Source organism: Melopsittacus undulatus, chromosome 4, assembly GCF_012275295.1.
Source record: "Melopsittacus undulatus isolate bMelUnd1 chromosome 4, bMelUnd1.mat.Z, whole genome shotgun sequence".
Classification (NCBI taxonomy): Eukaryota; Metazoa; Chordata; class Aves; order Psittaciformes; family Psittaculidae; genus Melopsittacus; species Melopsittacus undulatus.
Window position 1 is genome coordinate 84,185,229 of NC_047530.1, and position 22,158 is coordinate 84,207,386.

Sequence of the window (22,158 nt, forward strand, 5' to 3'; positions counted from 1 at the left end):
CTGCTCTGTCCTTGGGTTTCCCGTCTTCATGATTCAGCCCTGGCAGAACAGCTGCAGAAATCTTCACATCTTTGTCCTTTTCCCATGATTTCTTCCACAACAGAAGACTGATAGGGGAAGAAAGGAAATGTGAGAGTTCATATGCATGTTAGTCTTAAAATGTTGAAAGAAGGGACTGTGAGACTATTTTCAGGGTTATGGAAATGTGATGAATGATGCTTCTTCTAGAAAACAATTACTTCAGTCCTCTCAGTGAATCGAGTGACTGGGTCCTCTGTTGCTGCAGTTTGCTTTTTTCAGATGTTGCAGTATTTATTATGACTTTTTCTTCTTTTTTATTTCTATTTTCCTTTTTCTATTTTTCCCATTTCCCTTTTCCCCTTTCCATCTTTTCCCTTTCCTTATTAGCACAATTTAGAAGCCCATGCTCAAGGAAGAATTACCGGGGTGGTGAGAGGTCTGCCTATGGTTTAAGTCTGATAGCTGGTCCCTGAGTGCAGCACCTTAACCCACAGGAGCCCTTTGGCATGATACAGGGTTTTGACAGACTGGAAAAAACATTTGTCTGTTTAGTATCTCTATTCCTTGTCTGTGATGTAGTTAACAGCATGTGCTCCTTCTCAGGAGTGTGGTGAGGAAAAAACCATCTGGTTTGTGAATGCTCAGCCATTGCTCTAATGGAAGCCATGTAAATAACTAGATAAATAATTTCAGTGAGATCGGCTGTTGAGCATAATAGGTAGCAGGGTCAGAACCTCTTCACAGTGAGTCATTTCTTACTGGCTGAGTGGGATTTGTGCTCACAAACCACTGTGCAGAAGCATCCTGTGATTTTTGCTGTTTCTGTCGTTTCCCTGCCTGCACTTCTAGCTCCTTGATATCTTGCCGGTAAGCTCCAGGGCACAGGGACTACCACAGCCGTTGTCTGCACTGTGCTCAGGCACAGGGTAGGTTTTGGTGTGATGCTGTAATACAAAATTAAAAGATAAATCATTAGGGGGAAAAAATCTAAAATTTATTATAAGCTGTAATAATTTTTTCTCTACTTTCATGAGATTGTGGTGGAATTGGGGATTTTGGGCAAGACAAAATGGTGAAAATGATGAAAATAACCTTTGAGGTGTGGGTTTCTTCAGCATGTCTGTTAATTCTGTGTTTTGCTTGGGATCAGTACCCTTCGTGTTTCAAAGAAGGGGAAATATGGGTTTGCAGCTATCATGTTAGCTGCCTGCCCCGCCAGGCTTGCTGTGAGACCTGGGGTAAATCGTGTAGGCTGTGTTCACACATCTTAATCTGGCTGTAGCTCCTGGATTGGCTTGAACAGTTTAAATAGGTCTTTACTAACCTGTATCTGGCTGCACTTGTGAGTAGTTCTGCTGACAGAATGGAGGGTACAATGAACTCTAGCTCAGGTGAATGATGAGGCAGGGTGGTGGGGACAGGAATGTCCCCAAGCAGAGCACTACAGTGAGGAGCAAGATGTATGTTCACAGCCTACATTTCTCACTGGTGCAATTTTCCCACTTGGAAACTGGGACAAAATCAACTCCTTGTCTCTTTCGTAAGGATGAAGCATTCAGGATTGTGAAAAGTTCAGGCAAGGCTGCACAATTTCTGAGCTCGATTGAATATGTTATTTATTGTTTCTACAAACATTTGCTGCTAGTAAATCTGTAGGCTAGGATTTTTGGAGAAAGCAGATATAGAGAAGATGATTGCAGCTGCAGCAAGTTTTGAAGCAACCTTTGGATGAGCATTAGGGAGGTTTTTTACACTGCTTTGTGGTTAAATAAGACGATCTTCACATTTTCATTTTGTTTCCAAAATAATATCAAAATTTGATGTTAAAGTTCTCTTTCCCATCAGATAGAAGACTTAGAAAGAAATATCTACTGAAGACTCTTTTTCTGGTGTTTTCGCAGGTTACTGAGGATTTTCCCTGGAGCATGACTTTGAAGATGACACTTCAGTAATGCAGAGGCTGTAAGTAAATAATATCATGTTTGCAACCTTGATGTAACAGCCATGTTTATACTCTTTTCAGAGCCTTGCTAGAAGTGATCTTTGCTAGACTACCTTGCAATAAGCTTGCAAGGAAGTGACTGGATGATGACATGGTTTTGAAGTTGATCATGCCATTTTAGACACTCTGTTTTATCAGCTTCCTGTTTAGTTGAAGAATTCCAATAATGGTTGCTTAATCTGCAGGAAGAAAGCCTGAGACATCTGTCAGTACTGCAGGAAATGCCACAAGGAGACAAAAATAAAAATACCTCATTAGCTTAGATGAGCACTGAATAAAATGCAGTTATGTATTTACCAAAAGCTGGCATGCTCTTCATAGCCACAGAACAAAGGCCAAGAGCCTTATTTTGCTTTTGATACCACTAGTTAAAAAGGCCTACTAGAAGCTGAATGGATTAGCCTGAAGTGGTGCTCACCTGGTCATGTATTGGCTTTTGGTAACTTGTCAGAGTTGGGTATCTGAGAAATCTTAATACAAAGGCAAGCTTTGGTGCAGTTCCTGGTTGTGAATGCTTGAAAAAGATTTATTTTCCTTCTCTTCCTCAACTTTTCCCACATTTTTCTAAGGTGAATTAGTGAGTTATAAATTTTAGTGCCTCTTTTCTGAATTCTGCATTGTTTTTCCTAATCAACTCTCTCAGATCTGCTCAATCTCCATTTAATTCAGTCAGCTACTCAACATCCAAATCTTTAGTAATAAAGAGAGTGCTAATTTTTCCTTTTATTTCAATTGTTGTTGATGGCTTTTGTCAGGTGTTATCATATAACTCAATAACCCGCCGTTGGAATTTGTAATTTAATCAATAAAGGAAGCCATTTTTCTCAAGGAGATCAAAAGAGAAAGAGCTCAAGGAAAATGCACGGTAAAAGGAAGGTGAAGAACAAAAAAGGGTGATAGGAATTGTGGTTTACATTTAATAGCTGCACACCCTGGTGGCTATATCTGCCTGGCAAGTAGCAAGCAAAAGAGATATTACTGTTTGAGAATTAATGAATCTAATGATTGCACCTACGCATTCATCTTGCAGAATCTACAGGGGAAATCATAGATGTTATTTAAGTTGCTATTGCAAGTTCCTTGTACAACTCCACCACTCCAAATGGTGTTGGCAATCCTGTACATGAGGAGTACTGTTCACACTCAAGAGAGACACCCAGAGATGAAACTCTGGAACTATGTACTATGTGAAACTCTGTACCATGTGGAACTAATATGAAACTGTACTCCAGTCTGTCTTTTCACATGCTTTTGCTGCATTGCTGTTGCTTTAGACAAGGACAGAGGAGGGAGTAGCCATGACATCAGGCTACTCTTGATGTGCTCACTGAATAGCTAAAGGCTTTGCAGCACAGGGATCTCCATGGCCTCATTAAAAGGGCTGCACTGTCTCTTTGAGTTTCTTTCCACCGCTTCTGCTGCCCCAAAGGAGGAGTTGGTACTTCCCTGGCGTGGCGGAATGAGGAGATGGCTATTCATTTAGCAGTGAGAGTTCTCTTGTTTCTATGCCCTGACCCGTATGAGATGTGCAATGTCTGGAAGAGCATCTCTTCCATTCCTGCTGCAGAAGTGAATTTTGCCCCAGGGGTGAAGGTTTATTTTGCCATCAGCCTCTGGAAAGCAACATGCCTTTTTCACACTGCCAAGCCACTTTGAGTGAGTTCTGGGAGGGAGATTGAATGCCCCACTCAAGAAGCACTTGTGCTAGGTCACAGCTGGGAATCTTTCTTTGGCTTCTTGACTTCAAAGGGAAATTGCCCGGACAGGTCTCAGGCCTCTGAAGAGTCAACCATGGTGTTGCTGATAAATTGCTGATAAGTATTACGGTCTCAGCTTGGCAAGGTCCACAGAGCTGAACATGTAATGTATCAAAATTATTAATTCAGAAAATGTTAATGTTTAGAATCACAGTAAATCACTTGGTCTTTAAGGGACATCAGAATGCTGATTTTCTTATGTCCCTTCCCAAAATCCCATTGCTAGAACTGTCGCTACATTTTCTGCAAAGCAAATGTTGAGCCAGCCATTGAAACATTCATCTTGGGGAATTCTTAGAACATGTTTTTTAACTGAAACAGGCGCATTAGTAAGGAAAGGCTTAATAATACAACATTTGGGTGGTTTTTTAATATGTGGTGTAGCATTTGTCTTGAAGATTTTAGTACTTCCCTTGAGTGCTACTCAAGACTGAGTAAACAAGTATTTAGAGAGTCTTCAGGTGCTTATTTTCAACCTGGGTTGACAAACTTTTCCTGTGGTAAGCACATAATTTCATAAGACAATCAACTGATGAACTCTACAATGAATAGTCTAAAAAAAAAGCCACCCAAAAACACCTCAAGCACTCTACAGCAGAAGTTAGCACTTAATTGTGATAGAGACTTACCTCAGGGTTTGTTAAATGTTGAACATCAGGAATTGAAGAATGCCTGGACAAGTGTTGCTGTAAAATGGCTTGTTCCTAATTTCTCAGTAATTCTGCCTTCCTGCAGCCCTCTTGAATTCAAAACCTGCTCCTGTTTTGCAAAGCTGTACCAGAAAGTTTTGAACAAGTAATGTCAGAGATGTGCCAATTGGATGGCTACAAAATCTATGAAACTGGAACTGGCTGACAAATCACTCCTTTTGCCCTTGGAAAATGTCATAGAATCTTTTTCTTGTATGAGCAATATTGCAAATATTTTCATCTTTTTTTTGTGAACCGATGTCTGGGTCTGTTTTCCAGCTTTTCACCAGTGCCAGAGGATTACCAAACATGAACCATATGATTGCCTATGATCCCTGGTTCCTTCTGGTGCACACAGAAAATGTCATCAAAGTCAGTGCCATTTTGCCTGTCTTGTCTGGGGGCAGAATTTCTCCCACTGAGTAGCTTGATGTGCTGTATTTGAAGATTAACAGGGGGGTTGTGGAGTCTCCTACGTTGGAGATATTCAAGGCCCACCTGGACAAGTTCCTGTGTGATGTATTCTAGGTTACCCTGCTCTTGCAGGGGTTGGACTAGATGATCTTTCGAGGTCCCTTCCAATCCTTGGGATTCTGTGATTAACTTTTTGATGCAACCAGACTTTGACTGGCCAAAGCAATCAGTTTTTTGCTAGCCAGGCAGCCTGGGGAACCCAACTGTAAGAAATTAAAAGCTTCTGATGAGAGCTAAAGTTGAAAACACTTCTCAGGGTTGATTTAGCATTCAAGAGCTCAGTGCTTTGTGGAATTGGAGCATCCTCTGACATAAGCAATGGCACATGCAGACTGCCCCTCTGTCATTCCTGCAATAATGACTTCCTCTTTTCACCTAAAAGCAGAAAATAAGTAATGATGCTTTAGTCCCACTTTTCAATGGTATCTTCCACAAAATCTCTCCCACAGAGCAGAATATCTGGGGGGTTGAGAATCATGCATGTGTATCGCATGTCACAAAACATCTACATATATGTTCATTTATCCCCCCCTCCCCACACTTACCCCTTGATTTTAAGCTGCAAAAACATTTTGAAACACTTGTATTGTTTTTTTTTTCCTGTCCTGCTCCCAGGACTAAGTCATCCATTTTAGTGATTCCATACAGATTAGGAATTTAGGAAAAAAAAAAACCAACCGTGCAACTACTTTTAGCTCATCTCTTTAAGGACATAATCGAGTTTTGCTTCTACTGCTTTTGAATTCAACAGGCTGTGGAAGGACTGGGTGTCATTTAGCTATTAAAGATTTTTGTTTTCCTGATCATTGTGAAGTAGCATCATTAACACAGGCAAATTACCATGCTTCACTGTTCTGTGTCCATGGCACATTAGAGGCCCTTTCCCATTGCTAAAGCTATGTCTATTCTTCTGTAAAATCAGGAGCCCATTGGCAGTTCTTTGGCAAGTGAGACAGAGAGACTATTTAATGAGAAGAAGAGTGGTCTAATAAGGGGGAAGAAGTTCAACATGACAAGTGCAGGGAAAGATAGCAGAAGGCTGATTTCTAAATCACTGCATAATTGGGCCAAAATACTCATCCATTTTCACAAGACCAGGGAAGAAGGGAGATGCAGTTTGGAGGTAAATGAGTATGAGTAACATGACTTTTCCAAAGTGCGTTTTTGAAAAGCCAAGCACTCTATTCCATTTCTCTTCCCCATACCAAGTGCTGTGCTTTTAGACTAATGGACACTGGTTTGTATTGCTTTTTTTTTTTTCTTTGAAATGGCATATTGGCTTTTGGTGAAGAAATTGGACTTAGCAGTCAAATATGTCTGGATTTTACAAATAGGTTTTTAGCTTAATAAGTTGAAACCAATTAACCAGAAAAGTCATTGCCAATGGATTTTACAAGTACATAAAAATATATTGCTTTTTCTTGAAACATTTCATCACCCTTTTAAACGTTCCTTTTTCTTTTCTTTGCCACCAGTGACAAAGCACTGTGATGAATTTGTCCCCTCGTGCCTTTTCCTGAAGACATTGATCTCTGGCCCTGATCCTTTGTGTGTATGTAGGGGGTTGGTAGGCATGTGCATATACTTCTATTTATTTCTGTTTCATTCTGCCCCTGGTGTTGTTGAGTGTGTTTAACTTGTGGCCTGAGGAAAAACAGAGCACACAAGCTATAAAAAGGTGTTTTTAAAAGGTTACTTAAAGTGGCACAGGACTCCAGGGCTAATGAGCATTCTCTCAAAACCAGGTGTTAATGCAACTGCTGAAACATTTGGTTCAGCAGAGACACTGGGGAAGGCAGAAGCACCTGGCTGTTACCCCACTGCCTTCCTGGGAGAGGCAACATTTCCTGGAAAGTCTTCTGAGGTCTCCCATTTTGCCAGCTCTACCTTGCAAATGAGGGTGGGAACAGGGACACACCATCTCACAGCAGCACAAAGGCACAGAGGTCTGTGGAACTGAGGACTGGTCTCTGCCTGCCTGTCTCTGAACTGTATTGCTCATTTAATCAGTTCTAGTGTTATTTTACTTCCATTCTGAATTATGAAATCTGAGTGAATTTTAATATGAGGCCCCATCAGCCTCCTCTACCCCTACATTTCCAACAACTCTGCCTGGGAGAGGGCTGGGTGACACACAGGACATGGGCGCTTGCTGAGGAACTACAGGACTTCTCTTTCCATTACCTCAGCTTTCCCCGTTTCCTTATAGCCTTGCCTCCTGCTTAAATTGCAAAAGTTATTAATTTCTATGAGCGTGTGGGGTGGTAACTCAGGCAGACATCACCTTGGGATGATATGGTTTTCCCTTCTCTGATCAGCTCTATGTAAACTGAATCATGAAGAGTCTGGTTGGAATCCTAATAACTTTGCTAGCTTGCTGTAGTTATTAGCTGCTACAGAGATGACTAAAACATGGTGCTCTGGAATAAAATAGTGTGTCTGTCCAAGCACATAGCATATGACATGCAAAATTAACTGTTGCAAACAGACATCTCTCTTCACACCAGCTTTGCCCAATCATTCAAGAAAACATCTGTATCATCTGAAAGAATAACAAACACTAAACTTTGGTAATAGGAAAGGCTTTAATTCTCTTATTCTGAAAGCAATGGGAGTGCCTCACAGGGCAGTGCCCTTTTTGCATCCATTTAGTAGTGGTTCTCACATTTTAAAAATAAGTCTAGATATTTTACCAGCAGCCTGACATCATTACTAATGCTCTGTGTATTTACCATAGAACTGGTGATCTAGTTGAAGGAAATTACTACATGGAGGGAGTTAAAGGAGATACCCCTTGCAGTGGGGTGTGAACTTCACCATAAGCCAAACAGTTGCTTCAAGTCCTCCTGGATTTGTGAAACTCTCTTAATTTGCCACACCAAGTTGTGAATGATGCTGCCCTTTTCAAAAAGCCAGGAGAACCCAACAACACCTCCTTCCAGTAGCTGTGGTGTGAGCAGCATGTGCTCGTTTACATCCAGGCGTTTCTGCTGCTTATTTAATTCTCACTTTTTCTTGGCCTTTGTTGAATTCCAAGCCTGTCCCTCATATTAAAACGGCCTTGTTCTTCCAGGGAAACCTTCCCCCATTCTAACAAATGGTACCAACACCAAATAACCGCTTTGTGGTATCAAGTTTTTCCTGCATTTGTTTTAAAGCTTCCCAGGAACCCTTGGCTACTTCATGCAAACTGTTAACTTGAGGATAATAATTTTGTCTGGGTTTTGTCACAGAAATTCAATTAAGGAGGATTATGAACACAGTTGTAGGCCTGTTTCATTTACAGTTGCAAATGAACCCAGGCCACACACTGTTCATTTATATAGGAAAAGAGATACTGTGTAGTTTTAGGTGGCTGAATTACCTGCATGTTCCTTTGTGTGGCTTCACTTATTGCAAAAGGGAGCAGAAGGAGACTAGCAAAATGAATAAATACTGACAGAAAGGTGGGAAAGAAATCACCAAGGGTAAAACTACTCCCACTGCTTTTTCCCTAGGAGGCACACTTCCCGTCTACACATAATAAACTCCACAGGGAATTTCTTCCTCCTTAGAAAACATATCCCAAAGGGCAGAAGTGAGTAGTCCTTTATTTATTTATTTATGGTTAACAAAGAGAAATACTCTGTTTTTGTGGCCTTGGTTTGATTCCAAGTCCCAGAGCCACCAGGGGCAAGGCGTACAGTTTCACTTTTTTTCAGTTCTCATTTCTGGGTGATGCAAACCAACATTTTTATTCCTTTTTTTCTCTTTTCAAGTTTTTTTCTGCAAGCAGCTGAATTCCCCAGGTGGGAATGAGGAGGAGGAGGGAATAAGAAGACATTTACCAGATTGGAGCAAAACGATAGTTGCTGCAGAGGCTGGCTCCTGGTTGAAACAGAGTCTTTGGAGATAATGAAATAAGAGTTTTTATTAGTTTTGTGGGATTCCTTCTTTAGTTATGAAGGACAAAACAAAGGCAAAACTTGCCTTGATGTTGTCTGATGAAATGTCTCTGTAAAGGAGCAATATGTCTGAGCTTTGCTATGCCACACTAAACTTGGGAATTACTTTGCACCATTCCAGAGATACATGAAAGGTATCACTCTTGGTCATTTCTTTATGCAGGCTTTGTCCCACAGCTTTCTGCTCTGTCCTCTAACCTTTTGGCTGGGAAATCCCATGCTGATTTCCCTGGGGTATTGCTTGCCTGAAGACATGGAGAATGTGGCTTCCTATTACTAATAAGGCTTAGCTCACATTTACTAAATTTTATTCATAAGGATTTATCACCATTTTGCAGGTGGGGAAGAGACGTGCCCATAGGTGCAAACGCAGCCCCAGCTGAGTCTAGAACAGGAACAGTCCTACTACTGAGTGCTAGAGTGTCTGCTAAGAGACCTACGCCGTGCATCATTTTTGATTAAGGCTGTCCTCAAGCATACTCATTTTCCTCTTGTTTCTTACTTTCTTCCTGATCCTTCAGTTCTGGGAAGGGTTTTACTGTCATTAGTGTGGTTTCAACTACCTGCCTAAGAGGCTTACTGGATTCTTCAGCAGATATGGGGAAATAAGCTCTTTTGTTTCTACCTTCGGATAAGATACTGTTTCCATGTGTCTCTCTGTATACAGCCTTGACACTGTTGAAGACTGAAAGAGAAGCAGGCAGCTTATTAGCTCTCAAAAACTTCAGCAAAATTCACTGGAAGTGATGCAGTGAACAATATCTACTTTTGCACCACATCCAGGGCATTTCATCCTGAGGTGAGGGGCTGTTACAGCAATTTATATTTCTCAGTTGTTTTGTGGTAGAGTTGTCTTGTGTCAGGCCCAACTTGTGAGAGTTTGCTGTTCAGACAAAGCCTGGATGAGAAGGATGAAAGGCCTCATGTAAAGGACAATCTCTGAGTCTCTTGCTTTTTGGGCACCTTCCTGAAGAAGTTAGGACAATTTAATTCAGTGCCCTCAACAGCTTTCAGTCCAGGCAAACATGACTTTGGAGTGGGTATCATAACTAGATGGATGTGAGTTTGAATAACCTTGCAAAAGTCAGTGGGTTCATACTGGCACAAAACAGTGGGAGAGAAAAGGAGGAGGATCAGGATTTTGCATAACTATCAGAACATTTTGTTACAACTGATTGGAACAATCTATCATAATCCAGTTTGTGTAGTGGAGGAAGATGAGAATCTCCAGAGTGTGACTCATCAGAAAGAGGGTGACTCATCAGAAAGGTGCTCCCACAGGCAACAAGAGCCAACCTTTGGGAGTGTTGGTCTCCTGCTGACATGCCGAGCACCTCGCTGCGTAGTCTAGCCCAGCATTCAGGTGAATAAAGTAGGGTGAGATGAATCTCTTTCTATGTTTCAATCACATGTTTTATATTTGGTAAAACATATAAAAATAGACCTATTTATAATCTTTCAAGCTGTAGATAGTATATGTTAGGTCCTTAACAATCATAAACATTATATACATTTATTATATATATGTATTATATTATGTATAGATGTATATAATTATACATATATAACTTCAGTGCTGAAGAGCCAATCTTGATGGAGTAACTACCTTCTGCTTTGCTCCAGTTCAAGCAGTCAAATTTCCCTGTAATTTTAGGGGGTTGTTCCCATAGTACCCTAAAGTTGCTAGTTAAACCTCGTCAAAGGGACAAAGGAGGCTGCACAGTATATAAGGTACCCATGACTTCATATGATGTCATATGTTTTACAGAAAGTGCTTTTAGATTCATGACATCTAGCAGCATTGCCGTCTTGAAGTGTAGAAGAGACTTAATCCTTTCAAATCAGCTCTGATGGAGAGTGAAATATTCTTCCCTAGCCTAGTTTAAAAATCACATCTGAATCTTTCCCTGCAGTGGCTGCTAACTGGTTTAGCACAAGCAATGCACACAGACAGTAGCCATTTCAGTGGTTTCCCTGGAACCTTCTGTACATTTTTAATTCTTTTTTTTTGAACAAGTTTTTTTTACACAGAAGGAAAATTGTGTAGCTGAATCATAAAGGTAGATGAAGTATTGTGAGCCTGTGTCGGATTGAGGTCCTTTTCAGCCAAATAATGACTTTTATCTGCTTATAATAGAAGAATTGAAAGAGATGTGGGGAAGTAAGATTGAAACACACTTGGGAGCCTATATTTCAGTAACGAGGAGGAGGCTGACCATTAATATGGGAATTAATAACCCTCCAAAGCCACCTCTTTTGAGCAGCTGCAGTAGGAACTGGCAGTGCAGAATATACAGAGTAATTCTCTTTCAGAGCAGCTAAAATGAAATGTTTGTTATCGCTTTATGTGCATACACTCTCAGCAGGAGCTGTTTTCCTTCCCTTTAGGTGAGCTCAGAAGAGGAAGAACATTTCACATTCTCAAACCACCCCAATCTGTGTGCCATATGTATGTGCCACTGAGCCATGCCTCGTTTGTCAGTTCTTAGAGTCTTCCTGAAGGGCGGAATCTGGACTAGTTGCTAGCAGTCATGTTGTTAGAGGCGCTGGAGCAAAATGTTACTGTTGATCAGAAGGGAAGGGTTTGAAATTGTAAGCAAACAGAGAAGTTCCATCATGTCTTTCACAGATGATAAAAGGCTGACAGTCTGCTTATCAAATAACTAGACTTATTGAAGTAGCCTGTTCTCTCATTAAATGGTTTGCTTTTTATGTTTTCATTTTATTTCATCTTACTAAAGGTGTCTGGGTTTTTTTTTCAAACTTACTGTTAACTGCTATGGCAAACTGGCTAATTTAGATAATTTCTTCTGTTAAGGCTTAAAAGAAGCACAGACTGCAGTGTTCTCTTCTTGCTGATGTAGTGGGACCCCAGTGCAAAGCCAATCCTGTCATGAAATCTGAGCTTCCTGGAAAATAGATTATAAAATCAATTTTATAATTATAGGTTTGTTCCTTGCAAGGTGATAGTGCTAGTGGAAGTGTGGCTACACACACCCTACTGCCATCAGCTATGCACAGAAAACAGGGTAGGATTTATCATTTTTAATCACCAGCAAGAGCTTAAATGCAGAAACAAAAATGTTGCTAGCATGATATGATATCCCTGTGCTGAAGATGCTGTTCCTTTCATGGCTCAGCAAGGTACAGCATTCTGTGGTTTTGTTCCCAGGGGAACAAGCTGCTGCTTTCCTCCTTTTCTGAAAAAGTTTGTAAGATGAGAAGTGGAATATTAATAATAGAAAATGCAAGTTGCAGTAATACCACTTGCATAGGGATGTTTTTTGACCCATGGAGGATATTCACTGTTAGCTGGAGAAAAGATCAGCAGAAGAACTGTGGGAGCCTGATGGATCTGAAAGGCTACCTGGCAATAAACATGTTTCTCAAATGAATCTTAATGTGGTTCACAAGACTGGAGTTCTCTATTTATAGCCTGCCCTTTTTTCTTGGAGGACCTGAGATGCTATCAGAGAATCAATTCCCCCCAGTGCTTGGTGTGGTGGCAGTAAATAGATGTGAGCATGGAGAGAGGTTTTTTTTAACAAAGGAAATGAAGGCAAATCCTTCCTCCTGCAGAATTTGCTTTGTGAAATTTAACAATCTCAGTGACCTTCACTGAGAAAGTCCTTCCCCAAAGGCATTTAAAGGGTGAACTGCACAGAATTTACCCGTCTGCTGCAGCAGGGGCTAAGACTGAGTTGCGTCCGCTGATACTTTAACCTATAGTTTTAGGAATTGTGGTGGGTTTTTTGTTTGGACTTTGGGGATTTTGTTTGTTAAGCCAGATACTTATGCTACAGAGCTATCCTTCCATGTTATTTTAAATGTTAGCAGTTCCGAAACATTACTCATAAAGTGCACACACTGTTACGATTCCTGACTTTAACTCTTAGCATATTTATAGGCCTCATTTCCATTTTTTGTGGTCTCATTAATGGAACAGCAATAATAAATTGAAATGTTAATGGGGGATCGTTTCACCAAGAGCAGAAGGTATTAATGAACTTTATAAGACAGTTGAAAGGAAAATAACTTTTCAGTAGTATATTTCTTTTAATCATAGCCTCTGATTGTCTCCTACCAAACATGTGTAATTGGGGCAGTTTTGAAATGATGAACATAGTTTCATATGAACATCTTTTAGATTGGCTTCCTGGATACCTTGTGTAGGAGAGATGGATCATCTGCAGAAATTCCAGTGAGTGCAGCTATTTAGGAAGTTGAATCATGAGCAGACTGCTGTAGTCATTGTGTCAACAATAGAAAAGAGAGAGTCTATGTGAGTTGAGGACCTTCATTAACATGGTGTGAAGAAGTTGTCCTCCCTGTATGAAGTGGGCATTTTGCATCCTCTTATGAAGTACTTGGAGACAGCATTCAAATATAGTCTCTTCTAAGAATTAAATTCCCCAACAGACAAGGGCATTGTACATTATAGTTACAGATTTGTGGAAGGACCCTAAGAAGTCTCTTGGCAGCATTGTATCTCATTTTTCCCACTGGTAAAGTGGAGGGCTTGTAGTTAATGGAACACAGTAGGAATTTCAGGCTTGGTCAGTTAATATATGTGTAGAGATAGTATCTTCTGAAGGAGAGATGGTATCTTCTGAAGGAGAGATGGTACACTGTGAGGCAGTCCTCAGCTGGAAGTAACAGCACCAGACACTGTCCAGGATGTTTCACAGTGCTATATAGATTGTTAAAAAACAGTTCTAGACTTAGTTACTGCTGTAAGGGCATTTCTAGATGTATGTTTAGAATCTAAAGGCTAAATTTGTAGTAAATGTGCACTAAATTTGCATTCTTTCTGTGATAGAGAGCACCTGTTTGAGCCTTTTGCTGCTTAGTTCTGGGAGGATTGTTTCCAATGAGTTTTAAGCTCTCTGAGCACATGCATTAAAGCTTTTTGGACTTTGCTTACCCACAAATATAGTAGAAGTTTTGAAGTGGATTGGCAGCTTGTTGCTTAGGACTTGATCTGAAACTCACCAAAATGAGTGGGAAACTTTCCACAATGTCCTTGACTTTGGACCGATGTGCTAGACTTTGGGCTGTGATGCCTGATCCTCAATGCCTGATCCCCACTTCTTTTCTGTCCTCACTGCAACAAAGTGACAGGTGCCTCCAGCAAATAAAGGTATTTTCAACAGCCAGCACTACCAACATTACCTGGCACTGGCAAAGCATCTGCTGTAGCTGTAATGACTCTTCAACACACAGAGAGTAAAACAGTTGCTTTGAGTAGTATGTCATGGATCTGGATCTATATGTGGATAGTAACCCAAGGATGTGGCCTGGGGTTATGTGTTCAACAAGATGTCATTTTTCTATAGACAATTGACCTTAAAATGCTTATGCCAGTTTGCTGTATTTTCATCTTTTAAACTTCTTACTCTTTAGCTTCTGTTCAGTTGTATTTAATTTTCTCCCTGATTTTTTGTATCTTATAGAGTTCATTGCGTGCCCACTTTTGGTTTGGGGATGGTGATGGAGCACAGCTGGTGGAATGGAGTAGCAGGGAGGAAACAGATCTTTTTAAACCAGCTAAACTTGTAACCAGAAAAGATACTGCATTTATAATGTTCCCATTCTTCTCAATACTTAACAAGAAAAATGATTGTGTGTGTGTGACGTGAATATTCAGCACAGAGCTTTGGTAGCTGACCGCTCTCTTTTCACAGCCATCCAACCGCACACACATTCCTAAGGGATTACCTCACTGCCAGCACTCCTCAAAGTGTGGGATATGCTGAAGCTGACCAACTGCAAAGCTCCTTTTTGCTCATTGCGGTGCTGATTTTAGGCAATGACCTTTAAAACCATAAACCTAACCCTACATCTACCCCCAAAAAGACTTTTCATCTGTTAGCTAAATGGGAGAGATGCTTGGAATGGAAATAGGGTAGAGTCTGTAGGTTACGTGTAGAAATTCCTCTCCAAGCTTTCCACTCCTCTTTGGCTCTAAACACTCAATAACTTTCCAGCCAGAGAATGTTTGTCCCTTCCTTCTCTCTCTCTTTTTTGTGTTCTTCCCTTGTTTTGAATATTCTGACAACACTGTTTACTTCAGCCTGCAGCTCCCACTGCTTTGTGTTCTTTCTCCTCATCTCACAATTGCACAAATAAATCACTGAGGAAAATTTGCATTTGATGGGAATTTTTAGGTGATATTAAGTTTTATGGGTGGAATATAATGTATGTGAGTTGGCTTAATTAAACTGAATTTTCGTTTGTGACACGGAGGTCTTTGTCTGTATAAGCCTATTTCTGTCTTTCATCTTTTTTGGTATTAAACATGCCAGTGGATTTGAAAACCCAAGAATGACAGGTCCCAGAAACTATTGTCTCTCTTGCATCGAAATATCTGTTTATGCCAAGTGGAGCAAATCAGCATCATCACAGAGCTGAACAGTCCATTTATGCCAGGAATTTCTGAATGCCAGGCGGTCAGAGTCCAAGGCCCATATGTGTTGTAGCACCCTCTAGTTGCTCCGCTGGTAACTTGCCTCACTCCATAAGAGAGATGAAGTCTGGCAAAAGAATTTAGATCAAATGAAAGTTGATTAGAAGTTTGTCCAGAGTTTCTGTGCCCTGACATAGGTTGCAAGTGGCTTTGTTCCCCCTCCCCTACAGTGGTGTGTGCACTGGAGCATGGATCTGGCTTTGGGGAGTGCAAGTTTTCTCTTGGTGCTGCCTGTCCTGCTACCATGGTGAAGTTTGTGGATGGGAGCGCTTTGCCACTGAAGGTTGCTGGGGCTGTGAACACACGCTACCTATTCTGGCACTTGGGTTGAGGACATATCACTTGCAGAGCAATGGGGAGCACACGGGAAGTTCATCGCATTGGCCGCTATGACTTTGTTTCAGAGAGATGAGGAACCAGCCTCCTAGTTCATATTTTCACCGTGCATATCTGAATTAAAGGAAAGGGCGAAAATGCCATTATACCCTTGGTCACACACCTAACTAGAGCATGTTTAATGCATAGCACTGACCAGGAACATGGTATATATTTGTCCCTCCATGGGCCTCCTGCAGAATCCTCAGGTCTGGCCTACTAGATCGCAGGTACTTGAGAGAGCTCCATGTGAGTCTGACTTTTTGACTATTTCTCTGAAACAAGACTAGCAAATTATAACTTGAGATTGTCACACTGATTAATACTAATAATGCTGGTGAAGCTCCCCAAAGTGCATGAGGCACTGATGAATGCACTAGTTTCAATTTATATATTTTTCCTGCCAAATATTTCCACACTTGCACAACTGCCATTTTCCATGCAAAAGGCCTGCATGCCCCTGAGACTGATACCACATCTGCTCCTCTGCGAAGACAAAGATAAACTGGTTCATGGTGTGTTGTTATTTCGCTTGCTCTTCAGCATATGAACAAGCAATAAGAATGCATTTAAGATGTTAATGAAATTAATGAAAGCCAGATCTCGGAAACAGCTGAGATTGTTGACTGTCTCAGGCAGATTTGTACTTCATTTTAATTACAGATGAGCCAGAACCGAAACCCTGATTAGAATTGCTCCAGATTTTGAACCTCATCTCTCTGCTTTGCACTTTGGACCAGTTTCCATTGTTTAATTCTCCTGTTTTATTTTTCCTTCTGGTTTAACTCCAGGTGTCTTAATGTTCTCATTTTGTGTCTGTGAAGTACTGGCCCCAGTGATAAACATAAGACCCACTGCCACAAGTCCCACTGGAGGTGTAATTTGGTGGCAGGATGTCCTGATAAATGCCAAGGGATCATGTACCAGACTTTGAGTTAATATGTATTTCTGTGCCATCTACACGGGCAGGTAGCTGCCCCTGCTTGCATTCTGGCAGCTCAGTAAAATACAGTCCCCAGGAAGTCCTCCTTTAAATAGCAAATGTTTTTCTCTCTTGCCTGAAATGGCCACAACTCCTGACCAGTCCCCCAGCCACAAATCTTATTGTTTGTTACCATGCCTTCACTCATAATGCAAACATTGATGGTGCGGTGTTTGCACATATATCAATTCCACTGCAGAATTTATACTTTGATTACAAAGAAAAACCTCTTGGAGACAGTGTATTAATAATGAACAAATTCCTTTTTATGTCTCCCGGATATAAAGGGACCTCGAGACTCTCCCTGGGGAGAGAGAATGGTCTGAACAGCCCTGTTAGAAACATTGGAGGCAGCAAGTACACGGAAAAGCTGCTTTATTATCTTTGTTCTTTCACTGCTATACTCAAATCCCCGGAACAGTGTTACTTTGGGCCATAGATATTGTGGTGTGCATTTTAAGATAGGTTGAGAAAAATGCCTGATCATAATGGCTTTAAAAACAGTGATAAAACAGTTATCATTAAATGCCACAGTGCTTCATTTACACAATATAATAATAAGCAAGTAATTCTATGATCCAAGTGATCTTACAATCATGGAATGGGTTAGGTTGGAAAAAACCTTTAAGATCAAGTCCAACCATTAATCTAGCACTGCCAAGTCCACCACTGTGATTGCAAGTTGCTAAACTAGGCTTTAAAGACTTTATAAATGAAAGGCTTTTGATAAGTGGTGAACATGGATGATAACGTGCTTGCAAATAGAGAGAATCTTTATTAAGTTAGACACATATGTTCTCCACCCACTTCCCTGCTACTTTACTTGGTCCCTGGACCACTACCACAAAAATGCGCAGTGAGAAATAGCTTTAGCAGGGAAACTACATGGGAAAGCTCCACCTTCTGTGGCTGCCAGGGCCTGGAGAGCATGACATTTTGGGAAGAGGTTGTAACACCATGGATTCCTGCTGATTGGAGCAGGGGTTGTGGGACAGCTAACGCAGGTGGGACTGTGCTTCCTGAGCCAAATTGTTCACCAGATGGTTTCCATCTACATGTGTAAGAGATCCTTCCTATGCCAATAGCTGAAAGATTAAGCAGAGAGCTCACTGAGACATGAAAGTTGCTCTCTTCAGAAAACTGGCAGGTGGTGATGCTAGCAGGCATAGGGGCTGGTGGGCAGAGCTGAGCTGTGCTTCCTTAGGGCTTGATTCAAAGCATACTGACATCAGTGGGTGTCTTCTCACTGGCTTGAGGGATTTGGCTTAGGCAGTGCTGGAGTGGGAAACTTTTACAATCATTTCACTCTTTATCTTTTCGAGGGTGCATTCTGACTGTCATCAGATTGGGATTTACTGACCTGGAGGGAAGGTGGCAGAGGGAGAGGTAGAGCTGTGCTGCTGAGCTGTGCAGCAGATGGCAGAGCCTTCCTTCACTCAACTGATAATAAACTGATGCTGGTTTAAAGGAATCAGTTTTCACGGGTAATGCAATTTGATTAGATATCTGAGAGTCATAAAAAACTTCCTGTAATGAGAGTGAGCATAGCAGAGAGCCCTGCCCAACTGCAGTTTTGGATAACTTAATTTTACCTGCTCAACTTGCCTCCTCATTTCAGTGGAATATTCTGCTCTATTTTGCCTAAATTATTAAAGACCGGTGAGGTTTCCAACCTAGAAGTGACTGCATTTCAGTGATGGATGAGTTAATTCTTGTGTAGATATAGTAATCAAGGCGTTTTTAAACATCTTTGGCATGAAAGACACAATATAAATGTGAAACATTATTTTGTGCCATGCAGCTGCTCAAATCTGAAATACACATTATGTCTTGGTAATATAGACAGTGCTTAAGACTGTTAAATTAAACTATTAAAGCCTATAGAAAAAAACAGAGATGACAGAGTGCAAATTAAATCTGAATTATCGTTAAATTGCTGTGCCAGTAGTTTTCAGACACATTCATAGTGACCTGGAAGAGAGCAGAGGGAGTGGAATGACATTCACACCTCCTAATTGGAGTCATTATCATGCTTTGTTATCATGCTGCCCACAACAAGGGCATCCTTGGGACAGCAGGGACTTGGGTAGGGCAAAAGGATGCCTGCGGACCACAAGGGATACATAAGGATGTAGTGAATGTCCTGCCATATTTCTGATTTAAAGCCAGGACACAGCCAGGCAGTCACTTTGTCAGATAGATAGCTTTTTAAGGGGGTAAATAACTGCAGTCTCTTTTCTGTGCAGGATGACTGAGGCGGGAAGGGGGGGTGGGGATGGGGACAGTGCATGTCTGGGTTCTGCTTGTGAGAAATATCTCTGTCTTCAGGACACAGCAGTCCTTCTTCCCCTTTTCTGGCCCAGAACAGCCCAGGAGAGGTAAGGGGGGGGGGGGGTCTTGCTGGACCAGGGGCTAGTAACAATTCCAGTGGGCCTTCATGGAATATCAGGTGGAAAAGGAGCTGTTTAGGTCTTCTAAATGATCTGCCTGCCAAAACATGAACACACCTGACAGTATGTTCTCAGGTGCTTTGTCCAGTTCATTTATACCCAGTCGCAAGTGATGAGATATTCAGAGCTTTCTTTAGGAGTTTATCCGTGTCCCATTCTCTAATAAACACTCCACAATGCATTTTAAAATTAAGATTTTGCCATTGTTTTCCCCATGTCATTACTCATGATGGTATCTCTGCGTACCTCTAGAAAGTCCTTTTCCATCCTTACTCTTTACAAGTGCTTGCAGGCGTGTGGGTATCTGTTTGTTGTGAGTCAACCTCATGCCAATCCATCAGTTTGCTTCTTGACACACTTTATGACAGCAGAAAGTGATTAATTTTGAAAGCACACACAACCTTTAATCTGCAGAAAAGGAAACAAACTTTCCCCCGCTCCTTTGCTGATTGAATCTGGAAATGGATGAATGATACCCAGCTCAAATGTGTTTCTAAAGTAGTTTTCATTAAATATAATTGGTCAGTGCTGATCATCAAAAGTGTCTTGAAGATTGGCCTATATTTGTGTACAGTACTAAAGTCAGAATGAGCTCAGTGATCGATATTCATCCAACTTCTTAATCTGCTCAACAGTATTAAATGGATTTTCCTAACGTCCCTGCAAAGCAGAAAAATAATGTAACTCTTGAGCAAGACTATTAAAGCAGAGAGGATAAATGTGATGTCCAAAGCTATGCTGAGCATCTCCCAACTTGTATCTTTGTACCTGTCATTCTGGTGTTTGTCATCATCAACTGATGCAGTTATAGCTGGAGAAAACTCTTGAGAAATGGCCAAGAAAAGCCAGGATCTGGCAAAATTGGAGGAAACATCCCAATGTGGCTTCCCCTATGTGCTTTTGTAGTCCCAGATCTGTCAGCTGCTTGTTGCCAGTGGCTGAATTGAGACTAAACCCAAAGGTACACACAACCTTAGTTCTTAGTATAGTTAATTTGTTTTCTGGCTGGTTTATTAGTTGTTGGGCTCCTCTGTAAATGATGAGAACACAGATCCCAGTCCTGAAGTCCATCCCTTGCTATACTGTTAAAATAAATCTCCTGCTCCTAACAGGTGGCTGAACCTTGGTTCATGAGAAGCGAATCTCAAATTTGCAAGTTAGATACTGCTGCACTATAAAAATCATACTAATTTTGTATGCTTGTAAAGTTAGCTCAGTAGTGGCTAGAGATCTGTGTTCCTCCCCAGGCTTACTGTAGGAAATATCTTCAATTTCCCTGCTGCAGAATAAGAGGGTAACTAACAGTGGATTTAATTTAGTTATTTAAGGCCAAGCCTGCTACGGGACATTTGTCTGTGGCTATGACTTTTGGAGAGATTTGAATGAATGACTGAGAAGCATCTGAATCATCCAGTCATGTGAATTAAGCCATTTCAATAATATGGGGGGTATTTTTCCTGATCAATAGTAATTGATGAGGCTCATTATATGTTAATATCACTCCTTTTTTTGAATCTTACATGTAATTCGCTACAGTGTTTCAATGTGAAGGTGTAATTAAGATTCGGATGGCAGTTTTATTCTAGGCTGCGTTCTACAGTTGCTTAAATAAAAATTAGCTCTTGGGATGCTATTTTCCCTAGAGGCAGAAAAAAAATCTCTTTTTGATACTTTGGATATCAACCCATTCAGCCACTGCTGAGTTTTATAATTATGAAAAAATGCAAAGTGCTACCTCTTCCAGGAAAGCACTGCTTCTTTCCCCCTCTGTGGTTCCGTGCCCCTGCTGAGGGTCTCGTGTTCAGTACAGCAGCTGGGGCTCAGTTTCTAAGTGCACAAAACTTCTGTCTTTCATGTTTCATAAACCAGTGATCAATTTCTCCACCCATATGTTAATATTAATTATCAGTGTGCGTGGCACTGGTGGGTACAGGTAGCCAGCCACTCCAAGATGTGCATGGTGCACACATCTTTGTGTGACCCTTAATGAAATGTCACTGAAATTTTATTGCATACATTAAAGGTTTATGCGGGGATTAAGGTGGGCAAAAAGCCTTGGCAGTGAAGGCAGGAAAGGCACGTGTGTGTCTGTGTGCTTGTGTGTGTCAATGCTTTGCACTGATCCTCTTCTTTACTACCAGGCTCTGGCTGTATGTGGGATTTGATGACTGCCTACCAGCTGACTACACATATGAGCTTACGATGGGATGCAGCTCACTGTTGACAGAAAAGCTTTGGAACGTAGCATATGAAAAGAGCAAACCAAAATGTTTCTGTAATACCAGGCGAGGAAAGACAAATGTGGGTGTATATGAAAACATCCGTGCGAGCCTGCCGACACAGGCAGGGAGAGGAGAAGATGGGAGTTTCTGTGCTTTTGTGAAGTGAGGAAAACAGTCACCACCTGATAGTGGGAATTTCTAAAGTGGATGGCAAAATCTCATCTCTTTTTTACAGCAGCCATTTTTTTGGAAGTGATTGTTTTGTTGCTTTTTATTTCAGGCTGACATCAGATGCTTTATGAACTCTCATTCAAAAGCTTTCTTTGCTGGCTGCTGGAAGAGACAGGGGCCACGTGTCTGGAGCACAGACCTTGTGCCGGTGTCAACTGCAGCTGCCTGGCAGCAGTGTTACTTGGCAGGGCAGACCAGGTCTTTTCTCTGCCTGAAGGGAGATGTGCATTTTACAATGCCTTCAGTGCAAGGCCTCATAGGGCTCATATATAGAAATCATCCCACCGAAGCAATGCAGCTGCCCTGAGGTTACAAGAAGAGCAGCAGGGACTGCAGCCACCATATAGGGGGGTGGGCAAACTCCTGCTGCTGGAGTGGATGGGATAATATGTGAACACCTTTTTCAGTGAGATGTGTGACAGGGAGTCTGTAAGAGCCAGAGTGATCATCCTGCTCTGCAGTGTGGAGCTCTGTGAAAAATCACTAAACAGGTTTCTGACTCAGTTTCCCCTTCTGTAAATTGGAACAGATCTATCCCAAAGATG

The 22,158-nt window shown here is 41.3% G+C and overlaps 1 protein-coding gene across 1 annotated transcript in view; it reads left to right on the plus strand.

The window, feature by feature from the left end:
* The window catches only part of SEMA5B (semaphorin 5B), a 275,414-nt gene that overhangs the window by 84,074 nt on the left and 169,182 nt on the right, over nucleotides 1–22,158 (plus strand). The window contains exon 2 of the mRNA XM_005153798.3: nucleotides 1,923–1,983. The gene's annotated coding sequence lies outside the window, so the exon portion shown is untranslated. The remainder of the gene's footprint in view (nucleotides 1–1,922; nucleotides 1,984–22,158) is intronic.